General features: G+C 72.6%; 10 non-coding genes across 10 annotated transcripts; all 10 read left to right on the top strand.

Annotated features, from left to right (window-relative positions):
- Nucleotides 1-1,074: 1,074 nt before the first annotated feature.
- On the top strand, nucleotides 1,075-1,193 carry LOC123955761. Its single transcript, XR_006821332.1, has one exon. It is a non-coding gene; the product is annotated as a 5S ribosomal RNA (ribosomal RNA).
- Nucleotides 1,194-3,221: 2,028 nt separating this feature from the next.
- On the top strand, nucleotides 3,222-3,340 carry LOC123955760. The gene has a single exon (XR_006821331.1). It is a non-coding gene; the product is annotated as a 5S ribosomal RNA (ribosomal RNA).
- Nucleotides 3,341-5,362: 2,022 nt separating this feature from the next.
- On the top strand, nucleotides 5,363-5,481 carry LOC123955759. The gene has a single exon (XR_006821330.1). It is a non-coding gene; the product is annotated as a 5S ribosomal RNA (ribosomal RNA).
- A 2,024-nt stretch (nucleotides 5,482-7,505) lies between these two features.
- LOC123955933 lies at nucleotides 7,506-7,624 on the top strand. The gene has a single exon (XR_006821471.1). It is a non-coding gene; the product is annotated as a 5S ribosomal RNA (ribosomal RNA).
- Nucleotides 7,625-9,678: 2,054 nt separating this feature from the next.
- On the top strand, nucleotides 9,679-9,797 carry LOC123955932. The gene has a single exon (XR_006821470.1). It is a non-coding gene; the product is annotated as a 5S ribosomal RNA (ribosomal RNA).
- A 2,024-nt stretch (nucleotides 9,798-11,821) lies between these two features.
- On the top strand, nucleotides 11,822-11,940 carry LOC123955931. The gene has a single exon (XR_006821469.1). It is a non-coding gene; the product is annotated as a 5S ribosomal RNA (ribosomal RNA).
- Nucleotides 11,941-13,962: 2,022 nt separating this feature from the next.
- On the top strand, nucleotides 13,963-14,081 carry LOC123955930. Its single transcript, XR_006821468.1, has one exon. It is a non-coding gene; the product is annotated as a 5S ribosomal RNA (ribosomal RNA).
- A 2,026-nt stretch (nucleotides 14,082-16,107) lies between these two features.
- Nucleotides 16,108-16,226, top strand: LOC123955929. Its single transcript, XR_006821467.1, has one exon. It is a non-coding gene; the product is annotated as a 5S ribosomal RNA (ribosomal RNA).
- Nucleotides 16,227-18,251: 2,025 nt separating this feature from the next.
- On the top strand, nucleotides 18,252-18,370 carry LOC123955927. The gene has a single exon (XR_006821465.1). It is a non-coding gene; the product is annotated as a 5S ribosomal RNA (ribosomal RNA).
- A 2,026-nt stretch (nucleotides 18,371-20,396) lies between these two features.
- Nucleotides 20,397-20,515, top strand: LOC123955794. The gene has a single exon (XR_006821363.1). It is a non-coding gene; the product is annotated as a 5S ribosomal RNA (ribosomal RNA).
- Nucleotides 20,516-20,794: the final 279 nt, after the last annotated feature.

Genomic DNA, 20,794 nt, shown 5'->3' with positions numbered 1-20,794 from the left:
GGGCACCCTACCCCCCCACCCCCCACCCCAAAGGACCAGACCAGAGAAAGAAACCCTCGCAGGCCCCCAGGCCTGACGGGGTGTTGGGCAGGAATGGCAGCGGAACGGGACGCCTGACACCTGGGCTGCAAGTCCTCGGGCTCCCCGGGCTCCTCCGCCAGCTCCAGGGCGCCACCACCTAGGCCAAAGCCCCGCCCCAGCACCACGACCCTCCCGCCGGGGACAGGTGCCGGGCCACCGCAGCCTCCTGGGCGTGTGGTGTCTTGTCCGGGTTGGTGTGGGTGCCTCTGTGTGTGTGTAGAGTGTGTCAGTGCTGCGTGCACCCGTGTCTCTGTCCGCATCCCGGTCAGGGTCACCGTGTCTGGGGGGGGGGGGAGGGGGGGAGTTGTTGGGGGGATGGAGGGTCTGTCTCTCCGGCTCTGCGTTCTTCCCGTCTGTCCAGAGGTCCCTCCGTCTGAGTCTGTCCCTGTGTTTGCCTGGGTGTCCGTGTATCTGTGTAGGTGAGCCTGCCCCTCGAGTCTCTGGGTCAGAGCCTGGTGGGGGTGGGTGGAGTGGAGAGGGGAAGCCTGGCGGAGGAAGGCGCTCGGGTCGGGGCGGCTTCGTCTGGGCTGGTGTGTGGCGTCGCCCTTGTCCTCGGGCCGGCTGGGAGCGAGGTTGGGTGGAGCGGAGCGGAGCCGAGGGGAGCAGAGCCGAGCGGAGGAGAGCACAGCAGAGAAGAGGACGGAAGGCCAGGTGGCCGGCTGCGCCAGGCCTAGGGCGGCGGGCGGGCGCTGGGGGGCGCTGAGCACTCGGCGCAAGCGCCCCGACGCACCCCCCACGCCACCTGGGAGCCCCGGCGGCGCCGGGGGCTGGGGAGTCCCGGGATGGGAGGGTGCCCGTACGTTGGTGACGCCGGGGTGCCGCCGGCTTCTGGAACCCTGGGCCGCGTGGGGGTGGGGGTCGGGGGTCGGGGGTCGGGGGTGGGCTGGGAGGCAGGCTCCAGGCCCCGGGTAGGCGGAGGGGGGTGCCGCGGCGCGCACCGAGGCCAGGAAAGCGCTCAGCAGGCTCTTAGGGCGCCCAGCTGCAGCGGCCGGCGTCTACGGCCATACCACCCTGAACGCGCCCGATCTCGTCTGATCTCGGAAGCTAAGCAGGGTCGGGCCTGGTTAGTACTTGGATGGGAGACCGCCTGGGAATACCGGGTGCTGTAGGCTTTTTTCTTCTTGGGCCTTCTTCTTTTCTTTCCCCCTTCGGCCTCCTTCCCTGGCCCTTGGCCGCCACCGCCGGGCGCCCTGCCCAAGGCGGCTGCCTCCAAACACTCCCTGAACGCCTCAGCCCCTGGCCCCCGGACCCCTGGCCACCGCAGCCCCAGCACCGCGGGCCCCTGGCCCCGAAAGGGCGGCCCGCTGCACGGGCAGGCGGCCACAACGCAGCCTTTCCACCTCCACGCCACAAGGCCCACCCGCGCCTCCGCCGGGACTGCGGGGGCTGCTGGCAGGGCGGGGCAATATTGGAGGGGGCTCAGGGGCCGGACGCAGGGGAAGGGGTGAGGACCGGGGTGAGGACCTCGGCTGTGCACGCGGGGAGGGGCCAGGGGGCCGGGCTGTGGGAGGAGGGAGGAGGAGGAGGAGGGCGGGGGGGCGGGGGGGGGGGGGTGGTATGGGGCAGGAAGCCCGAGGGAGGAGCGGGCCTCCTCCCCGGGCTCGGGCTCCTTCGGCGGGCATCAGCTTCCGAGGCCCTGGGTCCCAGCCCTGGGCCCGGGCCCTGGGCCCTGTTTCCCCTGGCCAGGCCCCCGGGCTGCCCCCAGCTCCCAAGCCAACCGGCAGCCGCCCCGCCCCCCTCCCTCCCGGCGCCCCGCCCCGAGACCTGGGCTCCGCCGACCCCAACCGCCACCCCCGCCACCACCACTTCTCTCCTCGGGACCTGGGCTCCACTCCGCCCAGAAGGGCATTCCCTTCCTTCTCACCGACAACCTCCCCTTTGCCCCTGGGGCAGCGCGCCCGGGCTCAGGTGCCCCGGACGCCAGAAGGCCGACCGCCCTGGGCTTCCCGCGGCGCCGTGGGCACCCGGCTCCACGCTCCGTCTCAAGGGCGCAGGGAAGGCCACAGCGAGACTCTCTCGCTCAGCAAGACCGGCGGCGCCCCACACCGGGCCAAGAGAGGTCCCCGGGCACCCTACCCCCCCACCCCCCACCCCAAAGGACCAGACCAGAGAAAGAAACCCTCGCAGGCCCCCAGGCCTGACGGGGTGTTGGGCAGGAATGGCAGCGGAACGGGACGCCTGACACCTGGGCTGCAAGTCCTCGGGCTCCCCGGGCTCCTCCGCCAGCTCCAGGGCGCCACCACCTAGGCCAAAGCCCCGCCCCAGCACCACGACCCTCCCGCCGGGGACAGGTGCCGGGCCACCGCAGCCTCCTGGGCGTGTGGTGTCTTGTCCGGGTTGGTGTGGGTGCCTCTGTGTGTGTGTAGAGTGTGTCAGTGTTGCGTGCACCCGTGTCTCTGTCCGCATCCCGGTCAGGGTCACCGTGTCTGGGGGGGGGGGGGAGGGGGGGAGTTGTTGGGGGGATGGAGGGTCTGTCTCTCCGGCTCTGCGTTCTTCCCGTCTGTCCAGAGGTCCCTCCGTCTGAGTCTGTCCCTGTGTTTGCCTGGGTGTCCGTGTATCTGTGTAGGTGAGCCTGCCCCTCGAGTCTCTGGGTCAGAGCCTGGTGGGGGTGGGTGGAGTGGAGAGGGGAAGCCTGGCGGAGGAAGGCGCTCGGGTCGGGGCGGCTTCGTCTGGGCTGGTGTGTGGCGTCGCCCTTGTCCTCGGGCCGGCTGGGAGCGAGGTTGGGTGGAGCGGAGCGGAGCCGAGGGGAGCAGAGCCGAGCGGAGGAGAGCACAGCAGAGAAGAGGGCGGAAGGCCAGGTGGCCGGCTGCGCCAGGCCTAGGGCGGCGGGCGGGCGCTGGGGGGCGCTGAGCACTCGGCGCAAGCGCCCCGACGCACCCCCCACGCCACCTGGGAGCCCCGGCGGCGCCGGGGGCTGGGGAGTCCCGGGATGGGAGGGTGCCCGTACGTTGGTGACGCCGGGGTGCCGCCGGCTTCTGGAACCCTGGGCCGCGTGGGGGTGGGGGTCGGGGGTCGGGGGTCGGGGGTGGGCTGGGAGGCAGGCTCCAGGCCCCGGGTAGGCGGAGGGGGGTGCCGCGGCGCGCACCGAGGCCAGGAAAGCGCTCAGCAGGCTCTTAGGGCGCCCAGCTGCAGCGGCAGGCGTCTACGGCCATACCACCCTGAACGCGCCCGATCTCGTCTGATCTCGGAAGCTAAGCAGGGTCGGGCCTGGTTAGTACTTGGATGGGAGACCGCCTGGGAATACCGGGTGCTGTAGGCTTTTTTCTTCTTGGGCCTTCTTCTTTTCTTTCCCCCTTCGGCCTCCTTCCCTGGCCCTTGGCCGCCACCGCCGGGCGCCCTGCCCAAGGCGGCTGCCTCCAAACACTCCCTGAACGCCTCAGCCCCTGGCCCCCGGACCCCTGGCCACCGCAGCCCCAGCACCGCGGGCCCCTGGCCCCGAAAGGGCGGCCCGCTGCACGGGCAGGCGGCCACAACGCAGCCTTTCCACCTCCACGCCACAAGGCCCACCCGCGCCTCCGCCGGGACTGCGGGGGCTGCTGGCAGGGCGGGGCAATATTGGAGGGGGCTCAGGGGCCGGACGCAGGGGAAGGGGTGAGGACCGGGGTGAGGACCTCGGCTGTGCACGCGGGGAGGGGCCAGGGGGCCGGGCTGTGGGAGGAGGGAGGAGGAGGAGGAGGGCGGGGGGGCGGGGGGGGGGTGGTATGGGGCAGGAAGCCCGAGGGAGGAGCGGGCCTCCTCCCCGGGCTCGGGCTCCTTCGGCGGGCATCAGCTTCCGAGGCCCTGGGTCCCAGCCCTGGGCCCGGGCCCTGGGCCCTGTTTCCCCTGGCCAGGCCCCCGGGCTGCCCCCAGCTCCCAAGCCAACCGGCAGCCGCCCCGCCCCCCTCCCTCCCGGCGCCCCGCCCCGAGACCTGGGCTCCGCCGACCCCAACCGCCACCCCCGCCACCACCACTTCTCTCCTCGGGACCTGGGCTCCACTCCGCCCAGAAGGGCATTCCCTTCCTTCTCACCGACAACCTCCCCTTTGCCCCTGGGGCAGCGCGCCCGGGCTCAGGTGCCCCGGACGCCAGAAGGCCGACCGCCCTGGGCTTCCCGCGGCGCCGTGGGCACCCGGCTCCACGCTCCGTCTCAAGGGCGCAGCGAAGGCCACAGCGAGACTCTCTCGCTCAGCAAGACCGGCGGCGCCCCACACCGGGCCAAGAGAGGTCCCCGGGCACCCTACCCCCCACCCCCCACCCCAAAGGACCAGACCAGAGAAAGAAACCCTCGCAGGCCCCCAGGCCTGACGGGGTGTTGGGCAGGAATGGCAGCGGAACGGGACGCCTGACACCTGGGCTGCAAGTCCTCGGGCTCCCCGGGCTCCTCCGCCAGCTCCAGGGCGCCACCACCTAGGCCAAAGCCCCGCCCCAGCACCACGACCCTCCCGCCGGGGACAGGTGCCGGGCCACCGCAGCCTCCTGGGCGTGTGGTGTCTTGTCCGGGTTGGTGTGGGTGCCTCTGTGTGTGTGTAGAGTGTGTCAGTGCTGCGTGCACCCGTGTCTCTGTCCGCATCCCGGTCAGGGTCACCGTGTCTGGGGGGGGGGGAGGGGGGGAGTTGTTGGGGGGATGGAGGGTCTGTCTCTCCGGCTCTGCGTTCTTCCCGTCTGTCCAGAGGTCCCTCCGTCTGAGTCTGTCCCTGTGTTTGCCTGGGTGTCCGTGTATCTGTGTAGGTGAGCCTGCCCCTCGAGTCTCTGGGTCAGAGCCTGGTGGGGGTGGGTGGAGTGGAGAGGGGAAGCCTGGCGGAGGAAGGCGCTCGGGTCGGGGCGGCTTCGTCTGGGCTGGTGTGTGGCGTCGCCCTTGTCCTCGGGCCGGCTGGGAGCGAGGTTGGGTGGAGCGGAGCGGAGCCGAGGGGAGCAGAGCCGAGCGGAGGAGAGCACAGCAGAGAAGAGGACGGAAGGCCAGGTGGCCGGCTGCGCCAGGCCTAGGGCGGCGGGCGGGCGCTGGGGGGCGCTGAGCACTCGGCGCAAGCGCCCCGACGCACCCCCCACGCCACCTGGGAGCCCCGGCGGCGCCGGGGGCTGGGGAGTCCCGGGATGGGAGGGTGCCCGTACGTTGGTGACGCCGGGGTGCCGCCGGCTTCTGGAACCCTGGGCCGCGTGGGGGTGGGGGTCGGGGGTCGGGGGTCGGGGGTGGGCTGGGAGGCAGGCTCCAGGCCCCGGGTAGGCGGAGGGGGGTGCCGCGGCGCGCACCGAGGCCAGGAAAGCGCTCAGCAGGCTCTTAGGGCGCCCAGCTGCAGCGGCAGGCGTCTACGGCCATACCACCCTGAACGCGCCCGATCTCGTCTGATCTCGGAAGCTAAGCAGGGTCGGGCCTGGTTAGTACTTGGATGGGAGACCGCCTGGGAATACCGGGTGCTGTAGGCTTTTTTCTTCTTGGGCCTTCTTCTTTTCTTTCCCCCTTCGGCCTCCTTCCCTGGCCCTTGGCCGCCACCGCCGGGCGCCCTGCCCAAGGCGGCTGCCTCCAAACACTCCCTGAACGCCTCAGCCCCTGGCCCCCGGACCCCTGGCCACCGCAGCCCCAGCACCGCGGGCCCCTGGCCCCGAAAGGGCGGCCCGCTGCACGGGCAGGCGGCCACAACGCAGCCTTTCCACCTCCACGCCACAAGGCCCACCCGCGCCTCCGCCGGGACTGCGGGGGCTGCTGGCAGGGCGGGGCAATATTGGAGGGGGCTCAGGGGCCGGACGCAGGGGAAGGGGTGAGGACCGGGGTGAGGACCTCGGCTGTGCACGCGGGGAGGGGCCAGGGGGCCGGGCTGTGGGAGGAGGGAGGAGGAGGAGGAGGGCGGGGGGGGCGGGGGGGGGGGGTGGTATGGGGCAGGAAGCCCGAGGGAGGAGCGGGCCTCCTCCCCGGGCTCGGGCTCCTTCGGCGGGCATCAGCTTCCGAGGCCCTGGGTCCCAGCCCTGGGCCCGGGCCCTGGGCCCTGTTTCCCCTGGCCAGGCCCCCGGGCTGCCCCCAGCTCCCAAGCCAACCGGCAGCCGCCCCGCCCCCCTCCCTCCCGGCGCCCCGCCCCGAGACCTGGGCTCCGCCGACCCCAACCGCCACCCCCGCCACCACCACTTCTCTCCTCGGGACCTGGGCTCCACTCCGCCCAGAAGGGCATTCCCTTCCTTCTCACCGACAACCTCCCCTTTGCCCCTGGGGCAGCGCGCCCGGGCTCAGGTGCCCCGGACGCCAGAAGGCCGACCGCCCTGGGCTTCCCGCGGCGCCGTGGGCACCCGGCTCCACGCTCCGTCTCAAGGGCGCAGCGAAGGCCACAGCGAGACTCTCTCGCTCAGCAAGACCGGCGGCGCCCCACACCGGGCCAAGAGAGGTCCCCGGGCACCCTACCCCCCACCCCCCACCCCAAAGGACCAGACCAGAGAAAGAAACCCTCGCAGGCCCCCAGGCCTGACGGGGTGTTGGGCAGGAATGGCAGCGGAACGGGACGCCTGACACCTGGGCTGCAAGTCCTCGGGCTCCCCGGGCTCCTCCGCCAGCTCCAGGGCGCCACCACCTAGGCCAAAGCCCCGCCCCAGCACCACGACCCTCCCGCCGGGGACAGGTGCCGGGCCACCGCAGCCTCCTGGGCGTGTGGTGTCTTGTCCGGGTTGGTGTGGGTGCCTCTGTGTGTGTGTAGAGTGTGTCAGTGCTGCGTGCACCCGTGTCTCTGTCCGCATCCCGGTCAGGGTCACCGTGTCTGGGGGGGGGGAGGGGGGGAGTTGTTGGGGGGATGGAGGGTCTGTCTCTCCGGCTCTGCGTTCTTCCCGTCTGTCCAGAGGTCCCTCCGTCTGAGTCTGTCCCTGTGTTTGCCTGGGTGTCCGTGTATCTGTGTAGGTGAGCCTGCCCCTCGAGTCTCTGGGTCAGAGCCTGGTGGGGGTGGGTGGAGTGGAGAGGGGAAGCCTGGCGGAGGAAGGCGCTCGGGTCGGGGCGGCTTCGTCTGGGCTGGTGTGTGGCGTCGCCCTTGTCCTCGGGCCGGCTGGGAGCGAGGTTGGGTGGAGCGGAGCGGAGCCGAGGGGAGCAGAGCCGAGCGGAGGAGAGCACAGCAGAGAAGAGGACGGAAGGCCAGGTGGCCGGCTGCGCCAGGCCTAGGGCGGCGGGCGGGCGCTGGGGGGCGCTGAGCACTCGGCGCAAGCGCCCCGACGCACCCCCCACGCCACCTGGGAGCCCCGGCGGCGCCGGGGGCTGGGGAGTCCCGGGATGGGAGGGTGCCCGTACGTTGGTGACGCCGGGGTGCCGCCGGCTTCTGGAACCCTGGGCCGCGTGGGGGTGGGGGTCGGGGGTCGGGGGTCGGGGGTGGGCTGGGAGGCAGGCTCCAGGCCCCGGGTAGGCGGAGGGGGGTGCCGCGGCGCGCACCGAGGCCAGGAAAGCGCTCAGCAGGCTCTTAGGGCGCCCAGCTGCAGCGGCAGGCGTCTACGGCCATACCACCCTGAACGCGCCCGATCTCGTCTGATCTCGGAAGCTAAGCAGGGTCGGGCCTGGTTAGTACTTGGATGGGAGACCGCCTGGGAATACCGGGTGCTGTAGGCTTTTTTCTTCTTGGGCCTTCTTCTTTTCTTTCCCCCTTCGGCCTCCTTCCCTGGCCCTTGGCCGCCACCGCCGGGCGCCCTGCCCAAGGCGGCTGCCTCCAAACACTCCCTGAACGCCTCAGCCCCTGGCCCCCGGACCCCTGGCCACCGCAGCCCCAGCACCGCGGGCCCCTGGCCCCGAAAGGGCGGCCCGCTGCACGGGCAGGCGGCCACAACGCAGCCTTTCCACCTCCACGCCACAAGGCCCACCCGCGCCTCCGCCGGGACTGCGGGGGCTGCTGGCAGGGCGGGGCAATATTGGAGGGGGCTCAGGGGCCGGACGCAGGGGAAGGGGTGAGGACCGGGGTGAGGACCTCGGCTGTGCACGCGGGGAGGGGCCAGGGGGCCGGGCTGTGGGAGGAGGGAGGAGGAGGAGGAGGGCGGGGGGGCGGGGGGGGCAGGTGGCGGGGGGGGGGGGGGGGGGGGGGAGTGGTATGGGGCAGGAAGCCCGAGGGAGGAGCGGGCCTCCTCCCCGGGCTCGGGCTCCTTCGGCGGGCATCAGCTTCCGAGGCCCTGGGTCCCAGCCCTGGGCCCGGGCCCTGGGCCCTGTTTCCCCTGGCCAGGCCCCCGGGCTGCCCCCAGCTCCCAAGCCAACCGGCAGCCGCCCCGCCCCCCTCCCTCCCGGCGCCCCGCCCCGAGACCTGGGCTCCGCCGACCCCAACCGCCACCCCCGCCACCACCACTTCTCTCCTCGGGACCTGGGCTCCACTCAGCCCAGAAGGGCATTCCCTTCCTTCTCACCGACAACCTCCCCTTTGCCCCTGGGGCAGCGCGCCCGGGCTCAGGTGCCCCGGACGCCAGAAGGCCGACCGCCCTGGGCTTCCCGCGGCGCCGTGGGCACCCGGCTCCACGCTCCGTCTCAAGGGCGCAGCGAAGGCCACAGCGAGACTCTCTCGCTCAGCAAGACCGGCGGCGCCCCACACCGGGCCAAGAGAGGTCCCCGGGCACCCTACCCCCCACCCCCCACCCCAAAGGACCAGACCAGAGAAAGAAACCCTCGCAGGCCCCCAGGCCTGACGGGGTGTTGGGCAGGAATGGCAGCGGAACGGGACGCCTGACACCTGGGCTGCAAGTCCTCGGGCTCCCCGGGCTCCTCCGCCAGCTCCAGGGCGCCACCACCTAGGCCAAAGCCCCGCCCCAGCACCACGACCCTCCCGCCGGGGACAGGTGCCGGGCCACCGCAGCCTCCTGGGCGTGTGGTGTCTTGTCCGGGTTGGTGTGGGTGCCTCTGTGTGTGTGTAGAGTGTGTCAGTGTTGCGTGCACCCGTGTCTCTGTCCGCATCCCGGTCAGGGTCACCGTGTCTGGGGGGGGGGGGGAGGGGGGGAGTTGTTGGGGGGATGGAGGGTCTGTCTCTCCGGCTCTGCGTTCTTCCCGTCTGTCCAGAGGTCCCTCCGTCTGAGTCTGTCCCTGTGTTTGCCTGGGTGTCCGTGTATCTGTGTAGGTGAGCCTGCCCCTCGAGTCTCTGGGTCAGAGCCTGGTGGGGGTGGGTGGAGTGGAGAGGGGAAGCCTGGCGGAGGAAGGCGCTCGGGTCGGGGCGGCTTCGTCTGGGCTGGTGTGTGGCGTCGCCCTTGTCCTCGGGCCGGCTGGGAGCGAGGTTGGGTGGAGCGGAGCGGAGCCGAGGGGAGCAGAGCCGAGCGGAGGAGAGCACAGCAGAGAAGAGGGCGGAAGGCCAGGTGGCCGGCTGCGCCAGGCCTAGGGCGGCGGGCGGGCGCTGGGGGGCGCCGAGCACTCGGCGCAAGCGCCCCGACGCACCCCCCACGCCACCTGGGAGCCCCGGCGGCGCCGGGGGCTGGGGAGTCCCGGGATGGGAGGGTGCCCGTACGTTGGTGAGGCCGGGGTGCCGCCGGCTTCTGGAACCCTGGGCCGCGTGGGGGTGGGGGTCGGGGGTCGGGGGTCGGGGGTGGGCTGGGAGGCAGGCTCCAGGCCCCGGGTAGGCGGAGGGGGGTGCCGCGGCGCGCACCGAGGCCAGGAAAGCGCTCAGCAGGCTCTTAGGGCGCCCAGCTGCAGCGGCAGGCGTCTACGGCCATACCACCCTGAACGCGCCCGATCTCGTCTGATCTCGGAAGCTAAGCAGGGTCGGGCCTGGTTAGTACTTGGATGGGAGACCGCCTGGGAATACCGGGTGCTGTAGGCTTTTTTCTTCTTGGGCCTTCTTCTTTTCTTTCCCCCTTCGGCCTCCTTCCCTGGCCCTTGGCCGCCACCGCCGGGCGCCCTGCCCAAGGCGGCTGCCTCCAAACACTCCCTGAACGCCTCAGCCCCTGGCCCCCGGACCCCTGGCCACCGCAGCCCCAGCACCGCGGGCCCCTGGCCCCGAAAGGGCGGCCCGCTGCACGGGCAGGCGGCCACAACGCAGCCTTTCCACCTCCACGCCACAAGGCCCACCCGCGCCTCCGCCGGGACTGCGGGGGCTGCTGGCAGGGCGGGGCAATATTGGAGGGGGCTCAGGGGCCGGACGCAGGGGAAGGGGTGAGGACCGGGGTGAGGACCTCGGCTGTGCACGCGGGGAGGGGCCAGGGGGCCGGGCTGTGGGAGGAGGGAGGAGGAGGAGGAGGGCGGGGGGGCGGGGGGGGGGGTGGTATGGGGCAGGAAGCCCGAGGGAGGAGCGGGCCTCCTCCCCGGGCTCGGGCTCCTTCGGCGGGCATCAGCTTCCGAGGCCCTGGGTCCCAGCCCTGGGCCCGGGCCCTGGGCCCTGTTTCCCCTGGCCAGGCCCCCGGGCTGCCCCCAGCTCCCAAGCCAACCGGCAGCCGCCCCGCCCCCCTCCCTCCCGGCGCCCCGCCCCGAGACCTGGGCTCCGCCGACCCCAACCGCCACCCCCGCCACCACCACTTCTCTCCTCGGGACCTGGGCTCCACTCCGCCCAGAAGGGCATTCCCTTCCTTCTCACCGACAACCTCCCCTTTGCCCCTGGGGCAGCGCGCCCGGGCTCAGGTGCCCCGGACGCCAGAAGGCCGACCGCCCTGGGCTTCCCGCGGCGCCGTGGGCACCCGGCTCCACGCTCCGTCTCAAGGGCGCAGCGAAGGCCACAGCGAGACTCTCTCGCTCAGCAAGACCGGCGGCGCCCCACACCGGGCCAAGAGAGGTCCCCGGGCACCCTACCCCCCACCCCCCACCCCAAAGGACCAGACCAGAGAAAGAAACCCTCGCAGGCCCCCAGGCCTGACGGGGTGTTGGGCAGGAATGGCAGCGGAACGGGACGCCTGACACCTGGGCTGCAAGTCCTCGGGCTCCCCGGGCTCCTCCGCCAGCTCCAGGGCGCCACCACCTAGGCCAAAGCCCCGCCCCAGCACCACGACCCTCCCGCCGGGGACAGGTGCCGGGCCACCGCAGCCTCCTGGGCGTGTGGTGTCTTGTCCGGGTTGGTGTGGGTGCCTCTGTGTGTGTGTAGAGTGTGTCAGTGCTGCGTGCACCCGTGTCTCTGTCCGCATCCCGGTCAGGGTCACCGTGTCTGGGGTGGGGGGGAGGGGGGGAGTTGTTGGGGGGATGGAGGGTCTGTCTCTCCGGCTCTGCGTTCTTCCCGTCTGTCCAGAGGTCCCTCCGTCTGAGTCTGTCCCTGTGTTTGCCTGGGTGTCCGTGTATCTGTGTAGGTGAGCCTGCCCCTCGAGTCTCTGGGTCAGAGCCTGGTGGGGGTGGGTGGAGTGGAGAGGGGAAGCCTGGCGGAGGAAGGCGCTCGGGTCGGGGCGGCTTCGTCTGGGCTGGTGTGTGGCGTCGCCCTTGTCCTCGGGCCGGCTGGGAGCGAGGTTGGGTGGAGCGGAGCGGAGCCGAGGGGAGCAGAGCCGAGCGGAGGAGAGCACAGCAGAGAAGAGGACGGAAGGCCAGGTGGCCGGCTGCGCCAGGCCTAGGGCGGCGGGCGGGCGCTGGGGGGCGCTGAGCACTCGGCGCAAGCGCCCCGACGCACCCCCCACGCCACCTGGGAGCCCCGGCGGCGCCGGGGGCTGGGGAGTCCCGGGATGGGAGGGTGCCCGTACGTTGGTGAGGCCGGGGTGCCGCCGGCTTCTGGAACCCTGGGCCGCGTGGGGGTGGGGGTCGGGGGTCGGGGGTCGGGGGTGGGCTGGGAGGCAGGCTCCAGGCCCCGGGTAGGCGGAGGGGGGTGCCGCGGCGCGCACCGAGGCCAGGAAAGCGCTCAGCAGGCTCTTAGGGCGCCCAGCTGCAGCGGCAGGCGTCTACGGCCATACCACCCTGAACGCGCCCGATCTCGTCTGATCTCGGAAGCTAAGCAGGGTCGGGCCTGGTTAGTACTTGGATGGGAGACCGCCTGGGAATACCGGGTGCTGTAGGCTTTTTTCTTCTTGGGCCTTCTTCTTTTCTTTCCCCCTTCGGCCTCCTTCCCTGGCCCTTGGCCGCCACCGCCGGGCGCCCTGCCCAAGGCGGCTGCCTCCAAACACTCCCTGAACGCCTCAGCCCCTGGCCCCCGGACCCCTGGCCACCGCAGCCCCAGCACCGCGGGCCCCTGGCCCCGAAAGGGCGGCCCGCTGCACGGGCAGGCGGCCACAACGCAGCCTTTCCACCTCCACGCCACAAGGCCCACCCGCGCCTCCGCCGGGACTGCGGGGGCTGCTGGCAGGGCGGGGCAATATTGGAGGGGGCTCAGGGGCCGGACGCAGGGGAAGGGGTGAGGACCGGGGTGAGGACCTCGGCTGTGCACGCGGGGAGGGGCCAGGGGGCCGGGCTGTGGGAGGAGGGAGGAGGAGGAGGAGGGCGGGGGGGCGGGGGGGGGGTGGTATGGGGCAGGAAGCCCGAGGGAGGAGCGGGCCTCCTCCCCGGGCTCGGGCTCCTTCGGCGGGCATCAGCTTCCGAGGCCCTGGGTCCCAGCCCTGGGCCCGGGCCCTGGGCCCTGTTTCCCCTGGCCAGGCCCCCGGGCTGCCCCCAGCTCCCAAGCCAACCGGCAGCCGCCCCGCCCCCCTCCCTCCCGGCGCCCCGCCCCGAGACCTGGGCTCCGCCGACCCCAACCGCCACCCCCGCCACCACCACTTCTCTCCTCGGGACCTGGGCTCCACTCCGCCCAGAAGGGCATTCCCTTCCTTCTCACCGACAACCTCCCCTTTGCCCCTGGGGCAGCGCGCCCGGGCTCAGGTGCCCCGGACGCCAGAAGGCCGACCGCCCTGGGCTTCCCGCGGCGCCGTGGGCACCCGGCTCCACGCTCCGTCTCAAGGGCGCAGCGAAGGCCACAGCGAGACTCTCTCGCTCAGCAAGACCGGCGGCGCCCCACACCGGGCCAAGAGAGGTCCCCGGGCACCCTACCCCCCACCCCCCACCCCAAAGGACCAGACCAGAGAAAGAAACCCTCGCAGGCCCCCAGGCCTGACGGGGTGTTGGGCAGGAATGGCAGCGGAACGGGACGCCTGACACCTGGGCTGCAAGTCCTCGGGCTCCCCGGGCTCCTCCGCCAGCTCCAGGGCGCCACCACCTAGGCCAAAGCCCCGCCCCAGCACCACGACCCTCCCGCCGGGGACAGGTGCCGGGCCACCGCAGCCTCCTGGGCGTGTGGTGTCTTGTCCGGGTTGGTGTGGGTGCCTCTGTGTGTGTGTAGAGTGTGTCAGTGCTGCGTGCACCCGTGTCTCTGTCCGCATCCCGGTCAGGGTCACCGTGTCTGGGGGGGGGGGAGGGGGGGAGTTGTTGGGGGGATGGAGGGTCTGTCTCTCCGGCTCTGCGTTCTTCCCGTCTGTCCAGAGGTCCCTCCGTCTGAGTCTGTCCCTGTGTTTGCCTGGGTGTCCGTGTATCTGTGTAGGTGAGCCTGCCCCTCGAGTCTCTGGGTCAGAGCCTGGTGGGGGTGGGTGGAGTGGAGAGGGGAAGCCTGGCGGAGGAAGGCGCTCGGGTCGGGGCGGCTTCGTCTGGGCTGGTGTGTGGCGTCGCCCTTGTCCTCGGGCCGGCTGGGAGCGAGGTTGGGTGGAGCGGAGCGGAGCCGAGGGGAGCAGAGCCGAGCGGAGGAGAGCACAGCAGAGAAGAGGACGGAAGGCCAGGTGGCCGGCTGCGCCAGGCCTAGGGCGGCGGGCGGGCGCTGGGGGGCGCCGAGCACTCGGCGCAAGCGCCCCGACGCACCCCCCACGCCACCTGGGAGCCCCGGCGGCGCCGGGGGCTGGGGAGTCCCGGGATGGGAGGGTGCCCGTACGTTGGTGACGCCGGGGTGCCGCCGGCTTCTGGAACCCTGGGCCGCGTGGGGGTGGGGGTCGGGGGTCGGGGGTCGGGGGTGGGCTGGGAGGCAGGCTCCAGGCCCCGGGTAGGCGGAGGGGGGTGCCGCGGCGCGCACCGAGGCCAGGAAAGCGCTCAGCAGGCTCTTAGGGCGCCCAGCTGCAGCGGCAGGCGTCTACGGCCATACCACCCTGAACGCGCCCGATCTCGTCTGATCTCGGAAGCTAAGCAGGGTCGGGCCTGGTTAGTACTTGGATGGGAGACCGCCTGGGAATACCGGGTGCTGTAGGCTTTTTTCTTCTTGGGCCTTCTTCTTTTCTTTCCCCCTTCGGCCTCCTTCCCTGGCCCTTGGCCGCCACCGCCGGGCGCCCTGCCCAAGGCGGCTGCCTCCAAACACTCCCTGAACGCCTCAGCCCCTGGCCCCCGGACCCCTGGCCACCGCAGCCCCAGCACCGCGGGCCCCTGGCCCCGAAAGGGCGGCCCGCTGCACGGGCAGGCGGCCACAACGCAGCCTTTCCACCTCCACGCCACAAGGCCCACCCGCGCCTCCGCCGGGACTGCGGGGGCTGCTGGCAGGGCGGGGCAATATTGGAGGGGGCTCAGGGGCCGGACGCAGGGGAAGGGGTGAGGACCGGGGTGAGGACCTCGGCTGTGCACGCGGGGAGGGGCCAGGGGGCCGGGCTGTGGGAGGAGGGAGGAGGAGGAGGAGGGCGGGGGGGCGGGGGGGGGGGGGTGGTATGGGGCAGGAAGCCCGAGGGAGGAGCGGGCCTCCTCCCCGGGCTCGGGCTCCTTCGGCGGGCATCAGCTTCCGAGGCCCTGGGTCCCAGCCCTGGGCCCGGGCCCTGGGCCCTGTTTCCCCTGGCCAGGCCCCCGGGCTGCCCCCAGCTCCCAAGCCAACCGGCAGCCGCCCCGCCCCCCTCCCTCCCGGCGCCCCGCCCCGAGACCTGGGCTCCGCCGACCCCAACCGCCACCCCCGCCACCACCACTTCTCTCCTCGGGACCTGGGCTCCACTCCGCCCAGAAGGGCATTCCCTTCCTTCTCACCGACAACCTCCCCTTTGCCCCTGGGGCAGCGCCCCCGGGCTCAGGTGCCCCGGACGCCAGAAGGCCGACCGCCCTGGGCTTCCCGCGGCGCCGTGGGCACCCGGCTCCACGCTCCGTCTCAAGGGCGCAGCGAAGGCCGCAGCGAGACTCTCTCGCTCAGCAAGACCGGCGGCGCCCCACACCGGGCCAAGAGAGGTCCCCGGGCACCCTACCCCCCACCCCCCACCCCAAAGGACCAGACCAGAGAAAGAAACCCTCGCAGGCCCCCAGGCCTGACGGGGTGTTGGGCAGGAATGGCAGCGGAACGGGACGCCTGACACCTGGGCTGCAAGTCCTCGGGCTCCCCGGGCTCCTCCGCCAGCTCCAGGGCGCCACCACCTAGGCCAAAGCCCCGCCCCAGCACCACGACCCTCCCGCCGGGGACAGGTGCCGGGCCACCGCAGCCTCCTGGGCGTGTGGTGTCTTGTCCGGGTTGGTGTGGGTGCCTCTGTGTGTGTGTAGAGTGTGTCAGTGTTGCGTGCACCCGTGTCTCTGTCCGCATCCCGGTCAGGGTCACCGTGTCTGGGGGGGGGGGGAGGGGGGGAGTTGTTGGGGGTATGGAGGGTCTGTCTCTCCGGCTCTGCGTTCTTCCCGTCTGTCCAGAGGTCCCTCCGTCTGAGTCTGTCCCTGTGTTTGCCTGGGTGTCCGTGTATCTGTGTAGGTGAGCCTGCCCCTCGAGTCTCTGGGTCAGAGCCTGGTGGGGGTGGGTGGAGTGGAGAGGGGAAGCCTGGCGGAGGAAGGCGCTCGGGTCGGGGCGGCTTCGTCTGGGCTGGTGTGTGGCGTCGCCCTTGTCCTCGGGCCGGCTGGGAGCGAGGTTGGGTGGAGCGGAGCGGAGCCGAGGGGAGCAGAGCCGAGCGGAGGAGAGCACAGCAGAGAAGAGGACGGAAGGCCAGGTGGCCGGCTGCGCCAGGCCTAGGGCGGCGGGCGGGCGCTGGGGGGCGCCGAGCACTCGGCGCAAGCGCCCCGACGCACCCCCCACGCCACCTGGGAGCCCCGGCGGCGCCGGGGGCTGGGGAGTCCCGGGATGGGAGGGTGCCCGTACGTTGGTGACGCCGGGGTGCCGCCGGCTTCTGGAACCCTGGGCCGCGTGGGGGTGGGGGTCGGGGGTCGGGGGTCGGGGGTGGGCTGGGAGGCAGGCTCCAGGCCCCGGGTAGGCGGAGGGGGGTGCCGCGGCGCGCACCGAGGCCAGGAGAGCGGTCAGCAGGCTCTTAGGGCGCCCAGCTGCAGCGGCAGGCGTCTACGGCCATACCACCCTGAACGCGCCCGATCTCGTCTGATCTCGGAAGCTAAGCAGGGTCGGGCCTGGTTAGTACTTGGATGGGAGACCGCCTGGGAATACCGGGTGCTGTAGGCTTTTTTCTTCTTGGGCCTTCTTCTTTTCTTTCCCCCTTCGGCCTCCTTCCCTGGCCCTTGGCCGCCACCGCCGGGAGCCCTGCCCAAGGCGGCTGCCTCCAAACACTCCCTGAACGCCTCAGCCCCTGGCCCCCGGACCCCTGGCCACCGCAGCCCCAGCACCGCGGGCCCCTGGCCCCGAAAGGGCGGCCCGCTGCACGGGCAGGCGGCCACAACGCAGCCTTTCCACCTCCACGCCACAAGGCCCACCCGCGCCTCCGCCGGGACTGCGGGGGCTGCTGGCAGGGCGGGGCAATATTGGAGGGGGCTCAGGGGCCGGACGCAGGGGAAGGGGTGAGGACCGGGGTGAGGACCTCGGCTGTGCACGCGGGGAGGGGCCAGGGGTCCGGGCTGTGGGAGGAGGGAGGAGGAGGAGGAGGGCGGGGGGGCGGGGGGGGGGGTGGTATGGGGCAGGAAGCCCGAGGGAGGAGCGGGCCTCCTCCCGGGGCTCGGGCTCCTTCGGCGGGCATCAGCTTCCGAGGCCCTGGGTCCCAGCCCTGGGCCCGGGCCCTGGGCCCTGTTTCCCCTGGCCAGGCCCCCGGGCTGCCCCCAGCTCCCAAGCCAACCGGCAGCCGCCCCGCCCCCCTCCCTCCCGGCGCCCCGCCCCGAGACCTGGGCTCCGCCGACCCCAACCGCCACCCCCGCCACCACCACTTCTCTCCTCGGGACCTGGGCTCCACTCCGCCCAGAAGGGCATTCCCTTCCTTCTCACCGACAACCTCCCCTTTGCCCCTGGGGCAGCGCGCCCGGGCTCAGGTGCCCCGGACGCCAGAAGGCCGACCGCCCTGGGCTTCCCGCGGCGCCGTGGGCACCCGGCTCCACGCTCCGTCTCAAGGGCGCAGCGAAGGCCACAGCGAGACTCTCTCGCTCAGCAAGACCGGCGGCGCCCCACACCGGGCCAAGAGAGGTCCCCGGGCACCCTACCCCCCACCCCCCACCCCAAAGGACCAGACCAGAGAAAGAAACCCTCGCAGGCCCCCAGGCCTGACGGGGTGTTGGGCAGGAATGGCAGCGGAACGGGACGCCTGACACCTGGGCTGCAAGTCCTCGGGCTCCCCGGGCTCCTCCGCCAGCTCCAGGGCGCCACCACCTAGGCCAAAGCCCCGCCCCAGCACCACGACCCTCCCGCCGGGGACAGGTGCCGGGCCACCGCAGCCTCCTGGGCGTGTGGTGTCTTGTCCGGGTTGGTGTGGGTGCCTCTGTGTGTGTGTAGAGTGTGTCAGTGCTGCGTGCACCCGTGTCTCTGTCCGCATCCCGGTCAGGGTCACCGTGTCTGGGGGGGGGGGGGAGGGGGGGAGTTGTTGGGGGGATGGAGGGTCTGTCTCTCCGGCTCTGCGTTCTTCCCGTCTGTCCAGAGGTCCCTCCGTCTGAGTCTGTCCCTGTGTTTGCCTGGGTGTCCGTGTATCTGTGTAGGTGAGCCTGCCCCTCGAGTCTCTGGGTCAGAGCCTGGTGGGGGTGGGTGGAGTGGAGAGGGGAAGCCTGGCAGAGGAAGGCGCTCGGGTCGGGGCGGCTTCGTCTGGGCTGGTGTGTGGCGTCGCCCTTGTCCTCGGGCCGGCTGGGAGCGAGGTTGGGTGGAGCGGAGCGGAGCCGAGGGGAGCAGAGCCGAGCGGAGGAGAGCACAGCAGAGAAGAGGACGGAAGGCCAGGTGGCCGGCTGCGCCAGGCCTAGGGCGGCGGGCGGGCGCTGGGGGGCGCCGAGCACTCGGCGCAAGCGCCCCGACGCACCCCCCACGCCACCTGGGAGCCCCGGCGGCGCCGGGGGCTGGGGAGTCCCGGGATGGGAGGGTGCCCGTACGTTGGTGACGCCGGGGTGCCGCCGGCTTCTGGAACCCTGGGCCGCGTGGGGGTGGGGGTCGGGGGTCGGGGGTCGGGGGTGGGCTGGGAGGCAGGCTCCAGGCCCCGGGTAGGCGGAGGGGGGTGCCGCGGCGCGCACCGAGGCCAGGAAAGCGCTCAGCAGGCTCTTAGGGCGCCCAGCTGCAGCGGCAGGCGTCTACGGCCATACCACCCTGAACGCGCCCGATCTCGTCTGATCTCGGAAGCTAAGCAGGGTCGGGCCTGGTTAGTACTTGGATGGGAGACCGCCTGGGAATACCGGGTGCTGTAGGCTTTTTTCTTCTTGGGCCTTCTTCTTTTCTTTCCCCCTTCGGCCTCCTTCCCTGGCCCTTGGCCGCCACCGCCGGGCGCCCTGCCCAAGGCGGCTGCCTCCAAACACTCCCTGAACGCCTCAGCCCCTGGCCCCCGGACCCCTGGCCACCGCAGCCCCAGCACCGCGGGCCCCTGGCCCCGAAAGGGCGGCCCGCTGCACGGGCAGGCGGCCACAACGCAGCCTTTCCACCTCCACGCCACAAGGCCCACCCGCGCCTCCGCCGGGACTGCGGGGGCTGCTGGCAGGGCGGGGCAATATTGGAGGGGGCTCAGGGGCCGGACGCAGGGGAAGGGGTGAGGACCGGGGTGAGGACCTCGGCTGTGCACGCGGGGAGGGGCCAGGGGGCCGGGCTGTGGGAGGAGGGAGGAGGAGGAGGAGGGCGGGGGGGCGGGGGGGGGGGGGTGGTATGGGGCAGGAAGCCCGAGGGAGGAGCGGGCCTCCTCCCCGGGCTCGGGCTCCTTCGGCGGGCATCAGCTTCCGAGGCCCTGGGTCCCAGCCCTGGGCCCGGGCCCTGGGCCCTGTTTCCCCTGGCCAGGCCCCCGGGCTGCCCCCAGCTCCCAAGCCAACCGGCAGCCGCCCCGCCCCCCTCCCTCCCGGCGCCCCGCCCCGAGACCTGGGCTCCGCCGACCCCAACCGCCACCCCCGCCACCACCACTTCTCTCCTCGGGACCTGGGCTCCACTCCGCCCAGAAGGGCATTCCCTTCCTTCTCACCGACAACCTCCCCTTTGCCCCTGGGGCAGCGCCCCCGGGCTCAGGTGCCCCGGACGCCAGAAGGCCGACCGCCCTGGGCTTCCCGCGGCGCCGTGGGCACCCGGCTCCACGCTCCGTCTCAAGGGCGCAGCGAAGGCCGCAGCGAGACTCTCTCGCTCAGCAAGACCGGCGGCGCCCCACACCGGGCCAAGAGAGGTCCCCGGGCACCCTACCCCCCACCCCCCACCCCAAAGGACCAGACCAGAGAAAGAAACCCTCGCAGGCCCCCAGGCCTGACGGGGTGTTGGGCAGGAATGGCAGCGGAACGGGACGCCTGACACCTGGGCTGCAAGTCCTCGGGCTCCCCGGGCTCCTCCGCCAGCTCCAGGGCGCCACCACCTAGGCCAAAGCCCCGCCCCAGCACCACGACCCTCCCGCCGGGGACAGGTGCCGGGCCACCGCAGCCTCCTGGGCGTGTGGTGTCTTGTCCGGGTTGGTGTGGGTGCCTCTGTGTGTGTGTAGAGTGTGTCAGTGCTGCGTGCACCCGTGTCTCTGTCCGCATCCCGGTCAGGGTCACCGTGTCTGGGGGGGGGGGGAGGGGGGGAGTTGTTGGGGGGATGGAGGGTCTGTCTCTCCGGCTCTGCGTTCTTCCCGTCTGTCCAGAGGTCCCTCCGTCTGAGTCTGTCCCTGTGTTTGCCTGGGTGTCCGTGTATCTGTGTAGGTGAGCCTGCCCCTCGAGTCTCTGGGTCAGAGCCTGGTGGGGGTGGGTGGAGTGGAGAGGGGAAGCCTGGCGGAGGAAGGCGCTCGGGTCGGGGCGGCTTCGTCTGGGCTGGTGTGTGGCGTCGCCCTTGTCCTCGGGCCGGCTGGGAGCGAGGTTGGGTGGAGCGGAGCGGAGCCGAGGGGAGCAGAGCCGAGCGGAGGAGAGCACAGCAGAGAAGAGGACGGAAGGCCAGGTGGCCGGCTGCGCCAGGCCTAGGGCGGCGGGCGGGCGCTGGGGGGCGCCGAGCACTCGGCGCAAGCGCCCCGACGCACCCCCCACGCCACCTGGGAGCCCCGGCGGCGCCGGGGGCTGGGGAGTCCCGGGATGGGAGGGTGCCCGTACGTTGGTGACGCCGGGGTGCCGCCGGCTTCTGGAACCCTGGGCCGCGTGGGGGTGGGGGTCGGGGGTCGGGGGTCGGGGGTGGGCTGGGAGGCAGGCTCCAGGCCCCGGGTAGGCGGAGGGGGGTGCCGCGGCGCGCACCGAGGCCAGGAAAGCGCTCAGCAGGCTCTTAGGGCGCCCAGCTGCAGCGGCAGGCGTCTACGGCCATACCACCCTGAACGCGCCCGATCTCGTCTGATCTCGGAAGCTAAGCAGGGTCGGGCCTGGTTAGTACTTGGATGGGAGACCGCCTGGCAATACCGGGTGCTGTAGGCTTTTTTCTTCTTGGGCCTTCTTCTTTTCTTTCCCCCTTCGGCCTCCTTCCCTGGCCCTTGGCCGCCACCGCCGGGCGCCCTGCCCAAGGCGGCTGCCTCCAAACACTCCCTGAACGCCTCAGCCCCTGGCCCCCGGACCCCTGGCCACCGCAGCCCCAGCACCGCGGGCCCCTGGCCCCGAAAGGGCGGCCCGCTGCACGGGCAGGCGGCCACAACGCAGCCTTTCCACCTCCACGCCACAAGGCCCACCCGCGCCTCCGCCGGGACTGCGGGGGCTGCT

The sequence above is a fragment of the Meles meles genome, chromosome 13 (genome assembly GCF_922984935.1).
Source record: "Meles meles chromosome 13, mMelMel3.1 paternal haplotype, whole genome shotgun sequence".
In the NCBI taxonomy this organism is placed as follows: domain Eukaryota; kingdom Metazoa; phylum Chordata; class Mammalia; order Carnivora; family Mustelidae; genus Meles; species Meles meles.
The sequence above is the reverse complement of the archived record's forward strand: the minus strand, read 5'-3'. Positions and strand labels throughout refer to the sequence as shown.